The sequence below is a fragment of the Capsicum annuum genome, unplaced genomic scaffold (genome assembly GCF_002878395.1).
Source record: "Capsicum annuum cultivar UCD-10X-F1 unplaced genomic scaffold, UCD10Xv1.1 ctg81160, whole genome shotgun sequence".
NCBI lineage: Eukaryota > Viridiplantae > Streptophyta > Magnoliopsida > Solanales > Solanaceae > Capsicum > Capsicum annuum.
The window spans coordinates 154,795-165,990 of NW_025891863.1; the positions used below are offsets into that span (position 1 = coordinate 154,795).

General features: G+C 28.3%; 1 long non-coding RNA gene across 3 annotated transcripts; it reads left to right on the forward strand.

Moving 5' to 3' along the window:
* The first annotated feature begins 275 nt into the window (after nt 1–275).
* Nucleotides 276–5,641, forward strand: LOC124895300. Of its 3 annotated transcripts, XR_007051646.1 has the most exons (5): nt 276–843; nt 922–1,008; nt 1,130–1,230; nt 3,710–4,883; nt 4,979–5,641. It is a non-coding gene; the product is annotated as an uncharacterized LOC124895300 (long non-coding RNA). The 3 variants fall into 3 exon arrangements; XR_007051645.1 differs by having other exon boundaries at nt 922–1,230; XR_007051644.1 differs by having other exon boundaries at nt 963–1,230.
* The last annotated feature ends 5,555 nt before the right edge of the window (nt 5,642–11,196 follow it).

Genomic DNA, 11,196 nt, shown 5'->3' on the forward strand with positions numbered 1-11,196 from the left:
AGCAAATGCACATTTCCCTCAATATTGGGTTACTTTATTTTTTTGTTAAAAAAAAACATTTTTAACTTTCTTTTTTATAAAAAAAAAAATAAAATCACAGTATATAGTCAGCAGTTTAACATACGTGTTAATACACAACTACTCTTCCATCTTATCCATAACTTTCCCTATTATATCTCATCATCCAAAACCTGTCCTACTTTCATATAACTCCTTATATAGGGTAAAATACTTCAATTATGCAAATCTCTTTCAACATTCCCCAAATACTGACGTCTTCTTAAAAAAATTGTCAGAGTTTATCATCAAGAGTTCATCAGCAATATCACAATTCAAAAAATGCGATGGAAATCACTTATCTTTGCATTAACCAGACGTTTGAATTTTACAAAGATCGCGTTAATCATCGCAGTTATTCTATTATTCAGGCATGCATTGTTGTACTTTATAATATTGACTTTGATGTTATGATTCATCAATGTTGTTGGTTATTTTTTGTCTATTAAATTATTTTTCTTAGAGAATCATTTCTACATTGTGAATGGTTGGATGTGTCATTGGATTTCAAAGTCATACTCTGTCTGTTTGATTTCTCACAAGTGGAACTGCAATCATTCGATGAAATATGTGGAAATATTCTTTGACTCATTCTATGTATCCGGACGGTTCATAACTTTGAACACTTTATTATTGTACATGTTGAAGAAGACGCAGATAACTTTTGTTTAATTATGCCACAAAAATCGAATAGGTAATAGATTTTCTACCCAATTGTGGATAGCAGAAGCATTCGAAAGAAGGAGTTGAACAAACAAAAAAAAAAGAAATAGTGAGAATTTTCAGGTATTGTGAATTTTATTTCTTCGCGAGTATTTTATCATTCTTTGTTGAAATTTTTGATTATATTCTTTGTTTATTTAGGAAATCCTTTTTTTGGGTTCTTGGAATTTGGAATGAATTAGAAGCAATATTCCAATGCAGCAGCTACAGCTTTGTACAACTACCTGGGTAATGCCAGCCCTGCTCATGATATGGGCGACATGCTTTCATTACTAAGTTTATTTCTGCACATCGAAATATTTGTCCTCTGGAACTCTAATTTTGACTATCTTCTTTATATCAAAATTAGTTTTTCATAAGAGGAATACATATAGTGGAAGATAGAAAGTCGGAGGCATTACAACAGAAAATTGATCATGCTTACTTAATTTCAAAGGTTGTTGTAGGAAGGTACTGATTCTTCTCCAATACTCCCTTTTCTCTTTATGCATTACAGTTTTGAAGATAGTTACAACTTACCTACTTATCCTTTTTTGTCGTAATTGAAGGAGTTCTCTAATACGCTGTATTGCATTTCTTAGGTCACCTAATTTTGAGTATCTCTATTTGTTTTCTGGCTCAAGTATTCTTAGCTGTTTATGTAATCAATGATCTACTAATGAGCTCATCTTTGAAAGCCTTGGTATGGGCCTTGCCATAAAATTGAAATAACTGCTCCTCTTTTGAGGAAAATATTGTTCCGATTAGTCTCATTCATGTGAATAGGTTCCTGCTCTCTTGCACTATTACATATATATCAATCTTGCACAGTTGCTGATTAATAGACTTGCCTATGCTAATGATATCATTCAATTTACAACTTACTATGTGGTTGTTGATGAGTCAGTTGGAAGACAGTTTGCAATAGTCTTTTTGGAGCGTGTTAAGATTATTTTGGGTCAAACTATGGGGATGAAAATGTTGTAACAACTCTTCCAAATAACCTGAACAAGGAATTCAGGTAATTTAAAATTAAAATTTACTTTAGTATTATGTAAGGGCAGAAGGCAGAATTTTCTATTAAATCATTTAATTGCAGTACTCTCTTAAGTATATTCCTAAGTTTATGAAGCATATGCAGTATTGTGCTGAACATCCTGAAGAAGTAATTGTTGCGTTCTATGACTTTTTCAGAGTGGGAAAGATGCCAGTCAGTGACACTGAAATTGGTGAATCGCATATTGCTAGCACCATCTATGCTACTTTTCCACTGTTTTTTTTTTCACTAACACCTTCAATATTGAGCATTTCTCCAACCCTCCCTCTGTGTTCTTGTGGGTGTTAAATCAAATTCCAAGCTCATTTTAAAAAGATCACATTTTTTATGTCTTTATAGTGTTGAGGAGGTCAAGAATGGCCGGAAAAATTGAGTTTTGGGGTTGGAACTCAGAAAACAGTGAAGCTGCAGCAACAAGATTGCAATAGTTGAGAAGTACATAAAGTATAGGGACTCTAAACAACCGGTTGAGTTAGAGTTAAAAATCTTCTTGATCGAATGATCCTTGAAGAAAGCATAGGCCAAATAATTTTGATTGATAAGACTGAATCTATAATTAAAATCATGAAGCACTACTATTATGTCGGAACATTTTTAAATCTTTAAAATACAGCCATTTCCATATTTTAAATTTATTTATGGTACATTTTGTTTGCATCTATTTGTTCTTTGGAGATTCGATAATGTTATTCTATATGAAATAGTAAGCCGTGTTTACTTGGATTACTACTTAAGTTACATCTTACATCTATATAGTTTATATAATTTGCATATTTGTTTACAATTTTATTGTTTCATTTTAATTTCTTTATTAGTTATTGTGTGTTACTTTTGTCATAGTTATTTTTAGTATAATAGTCATTGCTACTATGACTTTTATTTTGATTAAACTTCAATCGTCAATAAATTAATGAGTTTTCTTTATTCGACGTGCAACAATTTTAGATCAAATTATATAAGAAAGATAATTTTTTGAAAATTTATGTCTTTCACCAATTAATCATTTTTTCTTGATTAAAAAACAGATGAGATATAGTTTTGTATTTATTGCGTTCGAGACAAACATAATACCTATGGCATTTGAATGTAGATTAATTTTAGGAGGTTCAAATTCTGAGATTTCAATAAATTGTATGGGGTATAAATAAGCCACAATTAATAATGCAATATGAAATAAAACAGTTAATTTGATAATGATTGTACATGATAAAAGTGTTGGTGGATTTCTTTCTTTGATGTTATCCGCGCATCGCGCGGGTATGTATACTAGTATCATGTAAAATGGAAAAAAGGCCAAAATATTGTATTCAAATCTGAAGGTGTTGTCGTCTTGCATGCTAATTAGAAGTGAATTTAGATGAGATCTTGGTAAAAAATTCTATAGTTTCAAGCAATGTAATATTCACCATCAGCAAGAATATTTCTTCCACTTGCAGGCAAGAATAAATAATTGGTCGGAAAAGCTAAATTTAGAGTGTAACAATTGAGAACTAACATCTAAATGTATGAGTATGAATATTTTACCAAATAGCTGAAATTTATATTTAGCAAAATCATTGCCTCTCTCCTAGTAATAATAGGCGAGGACATATGTACATAATATAAACTATAATAAACATCAACATTTGTTTATTTGAAAGCCTTCTGTTTTCTTTGGTGTTAAACACCACAATACTTTTTGTTCTTGTTGTTGTTCTTGACTCTGAGAGGGGTCACTCAAAAGGTGCTTCTTGTTTGCCATTTAAGAAAAAGGTACTCACAGATATTATGAATATGTAATGTTCAACAATTGCACAAATTTAAAGATACACTTCACCATGGTTACAACTTCCATGTTTTGGTCTACTATTTGGTATTCTTTTTCTCATTTCAATTTTTTTCCCTACTGATCAGGAAGTTCGGGGCACTGCAAATACCCCACAACCAGATATAGCAAGCATGCAGAAGAGAGTGTCTGTGTCCTCGGCAGTTAGCTTGCAGAAGTAAGTCAATTTTACTCTTCTTTTACTAATTTAGATTATTTCTTTCCAGATCATGACTTTTTTATAGGTATTATATATGGTTTTTTTTCATATCTTCCGTATTGTTAGATTAGAGGGATAGCATTAACATTTTATGGTTTCTAGGAGCTATTGATAGGTAGGAAGCTTTATCCCACGCTATGACATATAAATAACAATGTGTTGGTTTACATAGAGGCAAATTTACGAGTAAATTTAATTAATGGCCATTTATTGTTGTGTTCATTAAACAAAAGTCACTTTTTTATTACATAAAAGTCATTTTTGTTTGCTTGTTATCACAAAAAGAACTTTGGCCGAATCTCATAGAACTTCCACCTTGAAAAGTGATGTGACGTTCTTAATTAGTGCATTTGCTTAAATAAATAGGATTAATGTACTAAACTACAATATCGAACTCTGATGTATCTGGATCATTCCAACTTCCCCTTCAATGGCTCCCCACATGACTACTAAATTGGACAGAAGATTTAGAGTGTTACTGAAGGTATGCAGTCTTTCACTTTAATATTTAAAAACACATTATTTACATATAATGATATTCCTTTTAACGCTAAAAGATAGATACATATTGACATAGATAATTTTTATTTCTATGCTGTTGGTCAGTTAGGCAAGAAACTAACTGTTTGCAAAATACCTGAATAAAATGATTTCACCTTCATAAAAAGTTCATAAGTGTCTTGTTTGATTTTAATATATTAAATTAATACTACTCTACTATTTTAAATATTGATGTATTAGTTGGCATCATTACACATCCTATCTTGTGTTGAGTTGAAATCATGTAGATCCTACATATTATTAACAAGGGATTGAAGAGGAAATTAGAAATAAAGGCTCAAATAATTCATAATTGATAGAGAAATTCAAGAAAGCCAAAGATATTGTATCATTTCTCCCTTTTTCATTGTATATTCTTTTTTTTAAAAAAAATGATTCAACTTTATTTTACATTTCTATGAGGGATATCAATGTCTACAACAGATTAACCAAACGGATGAAAGGAACATACACTAGGAATATTATCCAAAAAAGGGTATAAGGTGAGACACACTTAAAATATGTTGTACTTCATAAAATTGAAATAAGTAAGAACAACACATATATGTAATTTAACTTTGATAGTTCATCTTTATAGATTCAGGCTACATCTAATCATCTTGATCTTGGCAAACAAGAATGTGTACATTCACGTCATGGCTCCTTTAGTTTTGCGCTCAGGTAAGACTGTTAGATATTTCATTCCTGAATATCCTTTAGCAACAAATACGATACTTTATTAAGTATCATATATTTATTAAAAGTTTGGACGATTTTACATTTGAATATTGTTAATTTTTTTCCTTTATTTAATATTGCATTCAATTTTTTCTATTTTGCATTAAGTCACATAATTAGTAATATAACACCGATAAACAAATGTTAACATGATGATAAAGTAACATTAATAGAATAGAAAATTGACAATCATGAATGTCAGAAAGTTGTTTAAATAAAAAGAACAAGAATGTTAGTTCAGGAATGTCAAAAAATAGTCTTTTTAAGAAGAAATAAACTCAAAAATTTGAAAAAGAAAGAGTTACAACGGTGATCCGACCTAGAGTTTATTTGGCTCACATTTTATACAATCAGAAAAAGTTTTAAATTTGTTTGAATAAACAACTCTGAGAAAGAATCTAGCTATAATTGAGTTTGTGTGGTATCAAACCCTAAATTCATGGTGAAAAAATGATACAAGAACAATCAAGAACCCACAAAACAAACACCCAAAACAGTACCATTTGTAGGGGGTGCGGATTAGGCACGGTAAGTTTACTAGATGATAAATACGTATGTATTTATTTTTATATTATGTATTTTCTGAATATTATTGATTGGAATAATTTTCATTTTTATATTCTTGACTTAAGATATTTTATTAATTCATATTCTAGATTAGATATTATCGTAATTAAATTATCTAGTGTTTTAGGATCCTCATTAGTACGGTATAAACTATATAGTTGGGTTTCTATTTCTTTTAATGATTTATTAATTTCGTAAGATGTATCCATTAATTTATGTAATTGTTAAATTCTTTGGAGTAATATTCATTAACTATTTTTCTTCGTTCTTGTATTTTTTATTTTCATATATTTTATTGATATATTCAATTTTACTGATATTCATATTTTGGGGGTGATTAAATGATAGTTGATTAAATGCTTTGCTATAATATTCTTTAGTTTTTTCTCTTAGTTTATGTAAATCTTCTATATTATTTTGTAAGATATTCTAAATATTCTATATCTTTTGTTTTAAAGTACTCAATTAAATTTGTTTTTATAAGGTTTTCTGTTAATCTTATTTCTTCTATTTCTTGTTTCCAATATTTTAAACATTCGTAGTTTATCATTTTATTCTAAAGTAAATGTATAATAATCTATTCTATTTGTACTATATTTAATATTTTGTTTGAGGTTATTTATGCTACTAACTATTTCTTCTTGTTCTCTTTTTAATGAATTTTTTAAACTATCTAAACTTTTATCTTTGTTTTTTCTAGATTTTTTAAGGTTTCGTCTATCCATTTTAATTTTTCTATTAGATTTTTCATTATTTCTCTAATTTGTTTTCTATAATTAATTTCTTTATGTAGGTCTTCTTGGTTTGCTCTAATTTTCTTAATATATCTTGACATTTTTAATCTGTATAATATCCATCTGAATCTAAATAATATTGTTGTTCATAATATATGTGTAAGTTTTCTATACTGTTTAATAATTCTTCCTCTTCATAATCTTGTAATTTTTTCCATATTATTTTCTTTATGTCCATAATTTCTATATCTCTAAGTATATATAAAACAAGTATTTTGATATCTTCTGTCATTTAGGCTTGATTAAACGCTTTTTCATAATATTTTTCAGTTGTTTGTTTTAGTCTAAGTAGTTCTTGCATATTTTCATTAAGAAATTCTATATATTTTACATCTTTAGTTTCCATGTATTTGTCTAAATTTGCTTTTATTTGTTTTTCTACTAATTGTATGTTTCTCATATCTTTTTTCCAAAATTCTAAATATACATAATTTATCATAGTTAGTGTGTGGATTTGGCATGTAAGTATTTATAAGAGTAGTTCGGTAGGTGTTGTATATAATTAATTCTAGTCATAAAATATCTATCAAATATTTTTTCCAATATGATTTTTCTTATATCCACTATTTCTATATCCTTAAGTACATATAAAACGAGTATTTTAAATTTATCTACCATTTCATCAGATAAATAATTATCCATTTTTCATAAAATTGCTATTTTCAAAATATACCCTTCAATCACGCACATAAAAAAATATGATCACTTTAGATTGCTATATACTAGATTATTCTTAGAGAACATATTTTTCGGTCACTATTAGCATGGTAATCTGGATACTTTTCACTTAAACTACGCCTCTACTTTGGTTACTCCCCTATCACGGCTTTCTTGACTCACCGATTTCACCTTTAGGATGGCATAGTTCTTAGGAATTTTTCTCCTTTTCCACTTTGCTAATAAACTTCTTAACATGCTATTTTTCAAATAATTCTACTATAAAGCAACTAACATGAACTTATTTTATCATATCATGATTGTTAGGAATTTATGAATTTAGCTATTCATAATAGTAAATGAATATACCTGTTCTGGTAGTTTTGATAATTCTAAGCTTTGTTCATCCATAGATTTTTCCATTGAAATATACCTGTTTTTTAATAAATAAGCAAAATATTCATTGTAGGCGAGAGAGAGTTTTTTGCTTCAACGCATGAAGGCTTATTTTTTCTTTCTACCTTCGATGCCTTTTATTTATAATCTAAAACTTTACAAAAGTTTTCCTTCCTTATTTTACACGTTTCTAAAACTTTACAAAAAGTCTTCAAGAATTATCTACATCTACCTAATCTCATTTACTATACTTTACAAATGTCTTCTAAATTGACAAAAACTAATTAAAGCCTAGACTAATAATAGTCAAAAAACTATACAATTCTAATAATTTACGTAAAGAAAATTGTGACAGTTTGTTACATGTCGCTTTCACAATTTAATAGTTTGTCTTTTCTCTCCATTATTGTTTCCGCTGATATCTTCTTCTTGTCGTATCTGCTGCTTTTTTATCTTCTTTCCAGCTGGCATGCTTATCTTCTTGATTTTTTATTTTATTCTAGCCAAACTTCTAGGATAATATTATCTTCTCTGTTACATCTCGAACATTGATGATCTGGATATCTGTGTTCGATTATCTTGTAATATCTTGTCAATAATCCGTCTGAAATAAATCCTCTCTTAATTGCTCTTGCAGTAGATTTTTTTCTGGGTTTAGTAATGTCATTATCCATTGTCTAACATCTTCCATATCTTCTTGTCGTAGTTTTTTTGAATTTGAATAAATCATCTGATGATCTCTTGAATAATAGCTCCATATTCGGTTTCCATTGGTATAATTGTTTGCTAGTTCTTGAATAATTGTAGCTAGTCCAATAAGTCGTTTGTTTGCATAAAAATAAGGTATCTCGATTTTGGGTATCTCTGGCTGCTGTACAATATCTTCTGGTATAATCATATCTCTTGTTAATCCTATTTTTACAACTTGTATAACTGGTTTTATCTCGTCACATAATATCTCTGCTGGTGCAGTGTAACACTTTATATAAAATAGATTTCCTTTGGTTACTCTTTTATAGGTGTTGAATATTTTTTGTAATTCTTCCATAGCTGATAGTTCTTCTCCATCTTGGGTATATATGGTATTTAATAATCCATAGTCGAAACAAGTCTTTATTAGGCTTGGGTTAGTTTTGGGTAGTGCAATTAGCTTGTTGTGACCTTATAATCTTTGGGTTATATAGTTTTTGTTGGGTTCTTTGATATCTGTAGCTCTGGGGTTAAGGTTTAGAAAAGCGTGTACTCGGTAGATATTTTCTATGTATTTTTGGGCTGTATAGTTATAAGCTTTTTTTATCTTGGTTCAGACTATCTCGATATATGATAATTTGCGGGGGTATGTTCAAGAGGTCTTTTTGTATTTTTGGTGTAAATGATTTTTCAAATGTCTTATTTAAGTTCATATTCTGGTATCTTTGTCCAATAACTCCTTTGCTTGTACCTGCAATTGTAGATTCATAAACGTTATGGGTTTTATGAAGTGTCCCAACGTCTCCTTCTAGCTCTGGAACTTTAATGTCTTCCGGTCGACATAGTTCTGCACACTGCTGAGTTAGCTGATTTGTAGCTATAGACTTCAGTTTAACTTCATTAGTCTTTAGCTTTTCTATTTCATTACCCATACTGTCCACTTTCATTGAAAGCGTAGTTAGGGTGTTAAATTTCTTTTCTAGAGTATCTTCTTCTATTATATCAGTCTGTGTAGCTTTGTCTTGATATGTAATCTGCAATAACATTTTTGTTAGTACTAATTACTTCAATTATAAATGTGAAATTTAATATATTCAAGACTAGTCTCCGAATCTCTTTTGTTGTAACTGAATTTTGTATTTTCCTTGTTAGCCACCAACGTACCTGTGTATTATCTGTCCGTACAATAAACTTGTTATATACAATATAAGGCTCAAATGCTAATAAACATTTATATAATTAGCATAATTCTTTTCTATTCATTTCCCATTGTATTTCTGTTTCATTAAACATACCTGAGTAGTATCTTCAATGGTGTTCTAATTTTTCTTCTTCATATCTATATTTAAGTACTCCTCCATAACTACATTCACTAGCATCTGCTTCTACTATATATATAAATTTTCTATTTTCATCTGGACTTGTAATTTTGGTAATTCTTTAGAAAGTATTTTTATTTTCTGAACTTGTTTTTTATCTTCTTCGTTATAATTATATTCTACATCCTTTTTTGATTTTTTCTGTAAGGACTTTAGATTTTCTGCTAATTTTGGTATATATTCTCTTACTTGGTTTACTAATCCTAAAAATGATTGTAATTTCTTTTTTGTATTATCTAATTCTTCTTTTGAATTTATTATTTTTTGTACTATATGTTGTTGCATTTTTACTCCGCTTTTATCTATTTGTATTCCTGAAAATTCTATATGATTTTTCATAATTTCAGCTTTCTTTTCACTTAAACTTATTCCCTATTTTTCTATTATATCCGTAAATTGTTCTAATAATTTTAAATGTTCTTCTTTGGTCTTTGTATATAATAGTATATCATATATATATACTATATAATTAGGCAATTGTTTAAAATAACTATCCATAAAATGTTGATATCTACCTGGTGCATTTTTATATCCAAATGGTAGTACATTCCATTCATAAAATCCTTGTGGTACTGTAAATGCGGTTAATTCCTTAGATTCTTCTTCTAACTTTAAATGGTAATATCCTGATTTACAATCAAATTTACTAAAGTAATTATATCCTTGTATTTGTCTTATTTTTAATATCTTATTTGGTATTGGGTAATTATATGTCATGGGTTTTGCATTTAAATTTCTATAATCAATAACCATTCTACTTTTTCCTCTTTTTTGTTTACTATGTTTATTTACTATAAATGCTGGGTTATTATGTTTACTATTACTTTTTTGTATCTATTGTTTTTCTAATAATTCTTCTATGTGCATTTTAAATACTTTTAAATCGTCAAAATTATATGTTAATGATTTTTGGGTTATTATGCTATTCTTATCTATTAATTTAATTTTTATAGTTGTTTTACGTTTTTCCCATCATTTTAATGGATCTTCACTATATAATTGTTCTAATTTTTTCTTAATTATTTCTATCTTACTTATTGAAAATATAGTTATTTCTTTTTTATTTATTGAAAATACGACCAGTTCTATTGTATCTTCAGTATTTTTTATATTTTCTAATTTTTGTGTAATTTTTCACTTCCTTCCATCCAATCAGTTTTCTTTCTTATTTTATTAGTGACTTTTTTTGCTCTTACTTTCTGTTTACATGGTGTTGTAAATCACCAATCCGCTCTAGTTATTATATGTGGGTATAATTTATCTAAAAAGGGCATTCCTAAAAGTGTATCTTTTGATGTTAGCTCATAATTATAGATTTCTTCTATTGTTAATATTTTATCCCATACTTGTGTTTTTACATTCTTAGCTTTATAGATAATTAAGCTTCCTTCGTTATTAAATCCTTTAACTATTATTGGTGTCTTTAATTTATTCCATTTACTTTTTGGTAAACAATTATATCTACATAAATTAGCTTCTGCTCCTGTATCTATCATAGGCGTATAATATCCTTCTACTTCTATATTCATTAATACATATATTTTCATATCACGTTAAAGCTTTTCTTAAGAATAATTTCTCTCTATTATATGTTA